The 12592-nt window shown below is 35.2% G+C and overlaps 1 long non-coding RNA gene across 13 annotated transcripts in view; it reads left to right on the top strand.

Moving 5' to 3' along the window:
* LOC107309997 (uncharacterized) overlaps positions 1-12592 on the top strand; it is a 161079-nt gene that overhangs the window by 86482 nt on the left and 62005 nt on the right. For 8 of the 13 annotated variants that reach the window (XR_014942614.1, XR_014942620.1, XR_014942612.1 and 5 more), the window contains 2 exons: positions 2709-2910; positions 3167-5754. This is a non-coding gene — a long non-coding RNA (uncharacterized LOC107309997). The remainder of the gene's footprint in view (positions 1-2708; positions 2911-3166; positions 5755-12592) is intronic. The other 5 variants (XR_014942618.1, XR_014942613.1, XR_014942622.1 and 2 more) reach the window with 3 other exon arrangements.

Genomic DNA, 12592 nt, shown 5'->3' on the forward strand with positions numbered 1-12592 from the left:
TTTTTTAAAGATTTGCTTTGATTTGTACTTTTTTTTTCTTTCTTTTCTTTTGTGAATCAGCAGAAGAAAACCATCATATTACGTATATCACAGCTGTCCTTTGTACTTGAGACTCATTGCAGCCTGGTCATGTATTTGTACCTCTGTTTTTGAAGATATGTGTTATATTAATGATAGAATTGTTTAGATTAGTCCAAGGCCCTTCATTATTATTATTATTATTTGTTGTTTTCCTTTATTTATGAAAAAGCTGTTAAATATCTGTATGGTACTTATTGTTCTTTGTACCTTCAAGAGTTCAGTTAATAATTTGTATTCTGAGCACACGTGAGGCAACATTTCTGTTTCATAATTTCATATTTGCTTTGAGATCATCAGCAGCAGCTGAAGAAAATCCTTTCTGGTTGATAAAACTTCCCCTGTAATGTCAGTCTGAAAAAGTATCAATAATTCTCATAAAAGTGATATTTTTCCTATGAGCAGACATCAATTTATTTAGTTATGTAACCCATCATTGCTGTTACCGCATACTCTGAATACTGACTGAGTAAAAAAGTTCAAAATTCAAACCTTTATGCCATGCTTTTGCGGGCTATAAAGGTGGCAAAAAAAGCAACTTTAGCTCAGCCTGACGTCTTCCTCTTATTTAGCTGTACAGACTCCCAGGGTAGGAAGGATGAAGATTGTCATTTGAGTCATTGTAGTACGTTATAGGGAAAGCATATATCAGTGGGCAGAATTTCATAGAAGAGGCTCAGGCTGTGCTGCTTTCCACAGGAAATGAATGTCATAAAGTGCAAAATCTGGTGCAAATTGTGTGGTGGAGACTGTGGTACCACCACTCCAGTCTAGAGTGAGGAAGAACTCCAACCACCCTTTCTCTTTTTTGTTACAGCATACAGCCCACACATCCATTTGTAATTTTCAGTTTCACAAAGGCATTGTAAAGGTAAAGCTTTATGGATATTGAATAGTATTTCTGGATATTCAATAACTTACTCAGGAATACATAACTGCTCTTCTACCTCTGCTGGTAAACAGTGACCTTTCCATTCTGAACTCAAATGATGTGAAAAGAAATGACTGTACAAACTGGAACACTGTTAAGAAGCTGAAGCTAACCTAGACCTCATTGCCTCAACTTTTCAGCAACCAGCAGTTGAAAACAATCTGGACATGGCAGAGTGCAAGGTTCTAAAAAGCAACAAATAATGAATGCTGGCTAGGGAAAACAATGCAGTAAGAATGTATTGATTTTGTTTATAATTGAAATTTTACCTCAGAACACTACATTTTTAACATAATTGCAAAGTTTGTGGAAAGAAATTGTGTAAGAATTGTGTTCTTGTTCTGAAAAGCAAGAATCCTAAATACAAGGTACCAGACAGACAACAGAGTTTTGTTGTAGAAAGCATTCCAGCATCTAGCTTACAGATATTGAAATGTCATTAAGGAATTTACTGAAGAAAATTAGGATATCTCACTGACCCCACATTGTTATCAAATGACATTGTTTACAGACTGATTCCCTTCCTGCAGATATGCCTCAGTGGCATGTAACTTGGCTAATTAAAGAAAAGAAATAAAATTCATCATAGTCCATAAATGAGTCAGAGTTAAACTTGAAGGTTGTGTGAGCATCTCTCTATACCCATTCATTACCCTCCAAAGATCTCTGCTGTATTGGATCAAAGTGTTTTAAACACTTGTGACTGATCTCTTCCAGCTTTGTTAATGACTCTACTAATTACATAATTAATCCTGTCATCTTGAAAGCTGAATATATAGATAATAAACCACGTCTCCCTTCTTAAGAACTTCATTGCATAACTCAGTTTCACAGTAAAGATGTATTTGGATAAAAAATATTGTTTCAGACAAATTCAAGTACATTTTGACCTTTGTAGGGGAAAATGATTGATTTTCTGAAGAAAAAAATAATTAAGGCCATAATTCTGAGATTTATGCCTGTACAGAAGCTCTTGTATGGGCTTATTTCCAGGATATTCCATCAAAAATACAGGCTAAACCACCATCCTCTTTGGAGAACTACAATACAAATTTAAAAAACAAACAAACAAAAAACAAACAAACAAAAAACCAAAAAAACCCATCTTTTAATTGAGCTTACTGCCAAACAGGTCAGACAAGGAACTCCAGTGTTGGTGCAGAGGGATTGTAGACGAAGTCAGTCAGTCTCTTTTCCCATTCTGCTCATCCAGATGCTTCCCGTTTAGCTAAACCTTTGATATCCAAGGGACAGTCACAGAAACTGAGATAAGACAATGGCTTGCCATCACTGAAGTTCCCTGATGTTTGTGGTACGACTGGGTGTGCCTCCAAAAGTATATTTTGACTATCTAAACATGATACAGATGGTATGAAGAAAAGTATTTGCATCCATGATCTTATAGTATAGTGAGGATGTAACAGGCATTGTGCAAGCAATAAGATCTGTTTGCTACAGTTCTCAGACTGAATCTGCAGGTGAAAAAAAATCATGAAAATGGAGTTTGTATGTGTGAATTCATCTTAAGAGCCCAGTCCTAGGCACCTATGCTGTAAAATGTTGAGCACATACAATTTCTTTCAGCATGTCTACATAAAAAGAATATGAAGACTACAAATTCTGGTGTTGTCAAGTCTGTGTCTGAAGACTAGGTTCATTGCTGTCAGGATGATGGCTCTCTTCCTTTTTTTTCTCATAGCTGTTCTGCATGATTCTTTCTTCTGTGCCTCTTGTGGTATTCGTGACAGCCAGTGACAACGTCATAGAAGGCTATCAGGTTGGTTGAGCATGATCTCCCCCTGGTGAACCCATGCTGACTACTCCTGATAACCTCCTTTTCTTCCAATTGTCTGGAGATGGCATCCACCACAAGCTGTTCCATCACCTTTCCAGAGACAGAGGTGAGGCTGAATATAATAAAATATTAGTTAAGATTTATTTATTTATTTTTAAATATTATTGGGATGGAAGTCAAATGGGAACATGATACACAAGAAAAAGAGTCAGAGATAGATACATTGTGATTCTGGCATTCAAAGTTATCTTTATTCCTTTTGTTTGTTTGGTAATAACAGGATGTATTAGAGATCTCTCAACTTATATGGGAGAACATGTTCAATTTAATAATTTTATTTATTTTTTTTTGTTTTGTTTCAGAAATATGAGATCTTCTGAATTGGAAACAGAAATATGTACTCAGCTCACTGTGAACTGAAATTTCTTTTTTCAGTTATATTTCTAAGAATTTACTGTTTGGATAAATTAGTCTTAGCTGACTTTCTCAGAAGTCAGATTACCTTGTACACCTGGCCCTCAAGAAGCAAAAAAAGGAGCAGAAGTAGATGGAATAAATCACAGTGGTTTTTAAAGGGCATTCTGATTACTTTTGGAAGTGTTGATGGCACTCTCCCAAAAGTCTTCCTTATCTGAAAATACTTTTGAAATCAGCTCTATCAGTGTTTGCAGTACATTTTATACTTGACTGAATCCTTTAGTGTTCTGGTTTTCAACAGATGAACTGCATGTGATGTTAGATGAAATCAGAATGAAGTTTTTCTGTTTTATAGTTTGTCTCAATGAAATAGGTTGGTGCTGACATTTTCTATGTGTTATTAATGTATTCCCATCTATCTTTGATGAAAAATAGCTTTCTTATTGCCTTACAGACTTTGGGATAATTCACTTGAAAGAAAAGGGGAAATCTCCATTCCTTGTGAATCTATACATTAGAAATCTAAAAAAAAATAATAATAAAAAAATGCCTTAAACTATCTAGTATTTATATTTTAAAATGCCTAAACATAATCTATACAGAATCAGAATTAACAACAAAAATGGAAAAAAAAACATCTTATAAAATTTCATTGATAGCAAGCGAGGATTATTTCTAGTTTCAAACTAGTCAGATTATATATTTGAAATAAAACTGGAAGCAGAAAGCAGAAGCAATGTTTTCCTGATTGTACTGACATGTTAATACAGAACATGTAAACTAAAGAATAAAAGCAAGGAATTTAGACTCTCCATTTTCAAGATTCATTTAGAATTCTTAGCAAACAGCTCAAATGTTATAAAATCAGAACACCTGAGAAAAAAAGAATATGACCTTGATTTTACTGTTAAGTGGCTGCTTCATAATAGGTCTATTCATTTTCCAGAAGCAGAGTCTGACTCTTTCCTTCTATTGTTTTTCAATGGAATCGTGGGTGTAATTCCCAGTGGGAAAGTTTGAGCTTTGAAAAAGGAACTGTCAAAATAGATGTAAAGGTATTTTCTGAGCCAATTTACAGCAGTGAATACTTAAATCTTGCTCTATTTGAATCAAAACAAAGTAAGCAAAGCCTACAGAGTTTGTTGACACTATCAGTTCACTTTAAACATATTTCTTCTAAATATCTGCCTGGAGTAGGCTTATTTTGCAGTATGCTTGATAAAGTGAAACACAGCTCTTGGGATGAAGGGAATCTGATCCTACCTCCAAAGAAATAACTGGTCCTGAGAAGAAAAAAAAAGTTTGAATTTCTGTTGCTGGGCCTTCTAGATTACCAGGTATGGAAATGGATTAGTGGCTAGCCTTTACCTCCAGCTGTCAGGGATGGCTGGACTGCCTGCAGCAAGATATTCTGTATGGTCCTTTTCTTTCCCATTGCAAAATGTGGAAGTGACACTGTGCCATTTGTTCGGAACTCTAAAGCATATGGATAAAGGTCCTGACAATCACTAACATTTCTGCTCTTCTGTTGATTTATCTCTTCATTTGAGGAAAGAGTATTTCAGTGAAGAAACATATTCAACTATACCAGTGTTTAATTGCATTTTATCCTTCTTTGATATTTTTATACGAAAAATATTCTATATTAGTTACTAACTATGTTGAAATTTGAAGAAGTATTTCCAGAAATGCAAGGCTGTGGTTTCAAAATTGCTTTGCCTCAGCTGATAATATTCTTAATTCAATAGACAGGATACCAAACATAAATTATTTTTATAGAATGTATTGTTCTGAGAAAAGAGACTACACCAAGCTAGGAATATTGATGTAGGTAAAATGAGAATGTCACTCTTTCTGACACAAATGTTATTTCTCTTGAGAACAAACCTTTATCAATATACTTTCATAGTTATGACCTCTAGAAAATAATTGTTATTGTCTGAATGTAATAGTCAGACATAAAAGACAATATACTTCTTTTCTTCACAATTAAAGATTCTATGAGAGTTTCTGAGCTAGCCTCACTCCTTATTTGACTCTCTGCTTTTATAGTCTTAATTTTTACATCCTTCATAATTCCTTAGATTTTAGCCGCTCTTCCTTTTCCTTGGGTTTCTTCTTTTCTTAACACTACTCATACTTTGGAATGTTTACGAATTTAAATACCAGACCCCACTTCACTTTAAAACTGTGTCAGTATAATTTTCTTTGTAACTCTCATTGCACTGTTTCCAAATTCTACCCAATAATGTTCGAAATTTATTTATTTGTTCTACTTTTAAATTTCTCTGCCTCTTTTTTTTTTTGTTGTTGTTGTTCTTTTCCACATGTCTAATTTCAACTTTCTGTTCTCTTTTTATCTTTCACATACTCCTTTTACTGTTCTTCAGTGAGTCTGTCTTCTGAACTGAAACAGCATCTGAGCTGTGCTTTTTTTTTAATACAGGGCAGAGCCCCACATTACCAGTAGCCCCAGCTGCCTGCAAAGCTCAGTCCTGAGGCCAGACAAAACGCAGCTTTCTTTTGCTCCCAGGTATGTGTGATCATTCACTTAAATGACGAACATCTTAGGTATTCATCTTTTACTGTCAGGAGAAACCATGAGAAATGTTAACCAAATACACGCAGTGGGCACCAAATAGTATTTTTGCTTGTGGAAGGTGTATTATGGATAGTTATACACACACAGCAGAACATAAAATGTTGCTGAGAAAGAGGCTCAGCAGTCCCATCAAAGGAAGGGAACAAAAAAGAATGTTGATGGATTAAGTAAGAGTTGGTCAAATAGGGGAAGCTTACTTGTGAATAAACACTGTGGATTAAGTTGTCTCCTGCTTTCACTAGCAACTGGGAGAATATAAAATATTTTCATAAAATTCTATCTTATATATATATATGTATATATATATATATATAAGCTAGGCATTACAAAAAAATCCTCCATTACTGAGGATTACTTAGAGGCAATTCAGCCTTGAGTAGAAACTCAAGAAGAGAGAAACACAGAAGTCGAATGACTTCTGGTGTAAAAGCTGGAAGAAGCATCAAAACACATTTGAACCATCAAATTACCTATCCATTATAAGGCACATTTCTAAAAAGGGACATTTTTTATGTTGAGGTTTCCTCAATCTTCTATGATTATATTTGGGGTCTAAATATGAAAGAATGAATACCAAAGTTACTGCTTGAATATGTGCTGAGTTTTTTGGATGCCATTAATCAATACGAACAACCAAGGCTTCCTAGAGGTATTCAGGTACCATTTCCCCCTACTTCTTCCATAAAAACTTGAATCAAAAGCACTTTTCTTCAGGAACCTTGCTACTTGAACATAGATCCCATAGTTGAAGAGCAACTCCTCCTCTGCCAGTAACACTTTTTTTAAGACAAATTCTCAGCTCAGGAATTGCAATTAATTGTCTACTGACACATCAACCAGCGTAGCAGCATTAAGCATGGTTACAGTTTATCACTGATTATAATAGCAACATTAACTAATTAATCATTTTGCAAAATAATGAGAAAAATATCTTCATTAGGGGAAAAATTGTCACAGGTAGGGAAGAAATATGCCAGGCCAGAAAAATCTGCTAAGGGAGTCTGTGGAACAAGCTAAATCTTAATGGTGTAAGAAATAACCCTTTGCTTCCTCCCATCAGCACCATTCCTTCTTACTTTGTCTCATTAGATATTGATAGTTTCTGCTGAGCAGTAGGAATACTGGGAGACCTCTATCTGAGCATCCTTGAAGAGACATTACTAATATGGAATGTGCAGCCCATATTCCTTGCATAGTTCATGGCTTCAATTTTCATATACACAAGTATCTGAACAAAGAGGAGGGGTACAAAGAGCACTGTCAACTGTCTCCAGAGGTGCAGCTTTAAGTTCAAAGAGGTCTAAAACTGTTCTGAAAACTCTGAACAAATAATTACTTGAAGTTAGAGAGATTACAGAAAACTTCAAAACACAAAATTTTGACTGAAAAAATGAAAGAAGAAAATTTATTTTTTTCTCTGGCACTGTGTACTCAGTTGATTGAATGAAAATACAAATGCAAGATTTTAGCAATTTAGTAATATATGAAGACAAATATATGTAGGTTTGTTTTTTAAGTGTACCAAATAAAACATAATTGTCTACTGAGTTAATGAACAACTAGAGATTCCTAAATCTACAACCACATGGTAGCCTTGTGTATATACATGTTAAAGTAATGTGCTCAAAATCAGCAGGATGGTATTGAAATCTTCACCAGGACAGGAGGCTACTTATCTCAATTAAATAACAGTTACATTTATTAGCAATTATTTTTGGCCTTTGTTACAACAGCAGGACTAAATCTCAAGAAAAGGGTGAGCTAGTAGATGATATGAATAGGGAAATTTTTATTAAAAACAGCTTGTTTCAAGTGAAATAGTATACTGCAAGTATTGGGAAAATCACCAAAAACTTTTAAAATGTGGGTATTTATTTATTTATTTATTTATTTATTTTACCAATATTAGGAAAATGTATCCATAATTGAGTCTCAAAAACTCAGTCTGAAGAATTAAGCACTGGGGTTCCAATACCTTAAAGCCTACAAGGGAAGTAGTAAAGCATTAGAGCTAAGAAATCAATTGATTTTTAAGTCCTTTTTCTCTTAGTAGGTCCAGCAATGGGTGATTAGTTTATATGAAATTTCTCCAAGTCCAGAGCTGATAGCAGATGTTGTGCTTGGCCAGACCGATTTCTGATATAAAAGGATTTACTGTTATCTTCTCTGTCTGGCCACAACTTGTCATATCCCAATAGTAAGGATGAGGTGACCAAGCATAACACAGAAAGTCAGAATCTGTTTTTTGTTGTTCCTTTACAAGTTCTGTCTTGATAAGACATTTCTGCCTTGAGAACAGACAGTCTTGAGGAAGGCAGTGTCTTCTTCCCTTCTTCCCAAGGATATGAAGATGGCCCTCCCTTATTTTCATGACTCTGTTGCCACATGTTTGCATCTGAAAATGTTCAGGCATTTTGGTCTGATGTGAGAGATTGCAATTAAAAAAAAATCATATGGCTTTTGAGAGAGTATGAAGTAATCTGATATTTTGCTCCATTCCCACTGGTAGGCACTGCCTAGACTAGTATGGATAAATTTTCCAATTTATATAAGAATGGGAGCTGGCTGAAATTTTACTTTGTGCCATAATAGGAAATTCCAGAACAAAAATTTTAAGGTACTTAGAAAGGGCTATTTTATTTGTATAGCAATGCCAGCACTGATAGACATATTCAAGATGCAATCAGAGCCTTTTTTGTTATTATCTCTCAGTGTACCAGACAGCACATTAGTAAAAAGCACCTATGGGCCATGTTGTGTCATCAAGCTTTCGAAGTGGTTTGAAAGTGCACTGAAATTAGCAGGGAGTCCTACTTAATAAGCAATTCTACTGCTTCTGGTATTTGCTAAAAGCTACACTATTTTCTCAGATGAAATAAGCAAGAGAAATAAAGAATGGCACATAATTAGAAAATACAGTTGTTTTCATACAGTTCACAAAAATTAAATCTGTCCTAGTGCACTGGATGAAGTTCTGTTGGTAGATGGAGAGGAATTATCGGGAAAAGAGATAAACCTTGTATGGAACAGGTCATGATGCATGATCAGCTTCCAGAACTGGTTTTGTTGTTGCTGTTGTTGTTTTAATCAGGAAGTGAAGGGCTGGCAGCTGGTTACTGTGGTTATAAGTCATCAGAGCACTTAAGCGTGAAAATAGATGAGACTTAAGCAGGTGCTCCATGCTGGCTCACTGAAGCCTGCTCCTTTCCCTCAGCAAAGCTCTGCCTCTCAAGATATATGGTCTCTGTGACCACAGCATACCCTATATTCACCACTGTGCTTTTAACAGCCTTGGAATGGAAATATACAGGCAGGCAGAGACTCAGTGTATTGAACCTAAGAGGAAGATGTTAGTAGGAAGACAGACATGGAGAGAAAAACATTGATTATGTGTACTGAAATGACTAAAATAGAACAAAAAATAGAAGATTTGAGCATCTGTCTAGGAACTTTGTGTGTTATGAAACAGCTCCAAAGGAATTTCACACAAAAACATTAGGTGGGGTTCATAAAATTTATGTAATATAAAAATTTTCAACATGATTAGGAGTGCTGTGTGACAGTTCAAAAGCACTTTGGAACTCAGGTTTATTATTTCAGAAGCTGAAGCCACTGATCTTAGAGATTTGCTGAGAACAACTAGAATCTGACAGGATGTAATGTTCTGTGAATGCTTTTTAGCATATCAATACTATTTGTAGACCAGGTTAGAGAATCCCTGGTCTTCAAAACCTTTAGGTTGCTTTTATTATCTAACAGATCTTCTATATGCAGAATAGTCTAAATTTCTACAAATTTATTTTATCTTTCATTCCATTAGTTCATATTATTATGCCAAGAGAATATTAGAATGCCAAATGGAAAAGAAGTGTGAACCCTTATAGATGTGTTTGTAATGTATCCAGTAATACCTGACGTGATTGAGGACTGAGAAAGCAGTGAGCTACTGAATGATATTTTATACTAGTTTCCTCATAAAAGGTCTTGATTTTATTCTGATGCATTCTTTGGCAATATTGTAATGGATAGCAAACCTTGTCATGATCAGATTAAAACAAAGATAATTTATTCATTGAAAATGAGAGAAGTGAAAAAAAAAAAAAAATTCTCAGAAGTTTTAGATGTCAAAGGTAGTTAATTTTTGATAATGTTAAAAAATAAAAATTCTTGAACAATCAATAATGGAGTTTGACTATTTTAAATAATAATGATTTCATGCATGATAAATGACTTCTAAGAAATGAAAATCCATTTGTCCTCATAATAAGAATTGCAAACAGTACATCTTAGTGTAAAAACCAAAATTCTATTTTGTATTCCTCAGTTAAGCTTACTTGTATGAATAATTAATGTGAAATCTAACAGGTACTTACCCCAAAATTGATCTCTCTCTATTCCTTCTATTTCAAAATGAGAGTTTCTTCAGTCCTATGCATCTGTGTGTAATGTTTCAAAGCTCTAAAATGTTGCTATTGATTATTTTTACATTAGTTCTACTTTTAAGAATAATAGAAATAGTAAATGATCACAAAATAACTTCAGCTAGACTCTGTAGGTAGTTTCCATCCTGCTGTCATCTGCTGTATCCTGTACTAAGCAGCTTGCCTAAGATACAGACTAAGGGATGTTCACAGGTGCACTAGGAACAAGATAAGTGCTTGGACCAGGAGACAGTCCAATATGCATTTAATCATTTTCTGGTAGTATTATGAGCGTTACCACATAGACTCTAATGCCTTCAAGATAACAAACTCTTAACCAGGGTCTGCCCTACGGGCTGATAATGTTAAAGGACTTTCCAAAGCAGTAGACAGCTGGGAGTGAGCAATGAGGTGATCATAGCTCCTCTGCCAAGTGAGAGCCCCGGAAGCTGAACTGTCTGCCATTCTTGCTGCCTGGGAAGAAATAGTTGATGTTATGGCATCTGCTGAGTAAGGCTCACCTTCCCAAGGCAGGGAGATCCTTTACAGCCTTTCTATAATATCAGGGAGCCAGGAGGAGAAGAAAAAGAAAACAGGGAGGCAGTTGAGCCACCATCCTGGATGTGTTTAAAAACTGTTTGGATGTGGAGCTCAGGGACATGATTTAGCGGAGGGTTGTTAGGGTAGTATGGTTAGATTGCAGTTGGACTCAATGATCCTTAAGGTCTTTTCCAAACTGAGCAATTCTATGATTCTATGTTTCTGTGACCCTCTTCACCTCTGGTTTACCCCCCAGTTTCTCACAGTTTTCATTATTAGCTTCTTATTCAAGATAAATATGCAAGTTTTGAATGGGCATTTTTTTTAGTCCATAATTCATAAAGTACATTAGCTTTTACAATTGGTAGGTAGTTAGACTGTAGACTGCAGTTACAACTTAATGAATAGGTAAGATTTTGGTTTTGTTCAGAGACAAAATGATTGAAATTTTATGATCGGGAGAACTCCATTAAATCAGTGAAAGATCTGAGACTTTCTTGGGGTTGATCAGCTTAGCTTGCGAAGGAGAAAAATGGCAAAGGCAGGTAATAAAATTTTAAAGTACTTCCAAGTTTTTCATTTATATAATACTATTTTATTTCTCTAATAACTATAAAAATGGATTAATTTAATGTTGCTGGGCAAGGTCAGATACAAAGTCTCTCTGTAGTCATAGACAGGTAAAGGACTTCTGTTGGCAGCCGTCATTCATGTTGTCTTTAAAGTTAGTTGCTTATGTTTGAGCTGTTTTGGAGTCATACGTGGGTTCTCATGTTCTTTCTCATTTGTCTCCATACCAGCCCTCCAGCTGGGAGCTTTAGCAATGCTCCTCAATGATGGGTTAAATTTTCACTTCAGTACCGAGTCCTATTATTCCCACTTAATGCCTTTCAGCACTGTCAGCAGTATGTGTGCATTTTCCTTCCATTAAACTGCAAAGCACATCTATCATGTCAGCATAAATTCTTAAAAGTGAATCATTGTAACAAATCTCTGTGGACCTTTAGCACACAGGTATGCTTCCCAACGTTCCCCTCAGTGCCAGGGATCTGATGGTTACCTGTAGTTATCAGACATCATTTTTCTCTCTTCTGATTCAGTGACAGTAGCTCTTAACCTAGCATGAATGTCTTCTGCAGGGACAGGTTTGGAAGAATTAATGAGTGACTGTTCTTGGAGAATGCACTTTTCGGGTGTCAGTTTTTTATTATCTGAATGTTTGCAGCTGTAAGGGTACAAATACAGTTAAACAAAATTCAGTCTGAGATTCTTGTATATTTTTCATTTCTTTTTCAGTATTGATAGCATACAAAAATAATGAAAATGATCAACAACTTACAGTCTTGAAAAATCAAAAATATCATTTCTATTCTTCAGCCCTTTGAATGTCTCTCTTAAGATGTTACATTGCTGTTTACATGCACCAGAGTGTTTGGAGTACCCCTTGCTGATCATTATTTTATTCCCATTTTTAATCTGATGTAAAGGGAAAAAGGTCTGAAGTTACGCAGATCCATGAAGCATATCAAAATAACATTGTCAGATATTTTATCAGAAGAATTGAGTGGAAGAATGGTGCTTAGTGGAATTCTCTATAAGTGAACTTGTTTGCGAGTTAACAATTCCCTCAGAACTTATTTTAAATGACATATTAAATAACTAATCATAGATCAATTTTCCTTTCACTGAGATATCTTGTAAGCAGAATTAAGGATGAACATTTAAGTAGGAATGGGCTAGGGGAAATGCAGTGGGGAAGGTTAAAGGGCAGAAAGCTATCATTTCACAAAAAAAGAAGGCATTTTCAG

This window comes from Coturnix japonica, chromosome 2 (assembly GCF_054131305.1).
Source record: "Coturnix japonica strain WE chromosome 2, WE-NBRP24, whole genome shotgun sequence".
Classification (NCBI taxonomy): Eukaryota; Metazoa; Chordata; class Aves; order Galliformes; family Phasianidae; genus Coturnix; species Coturnix japonica.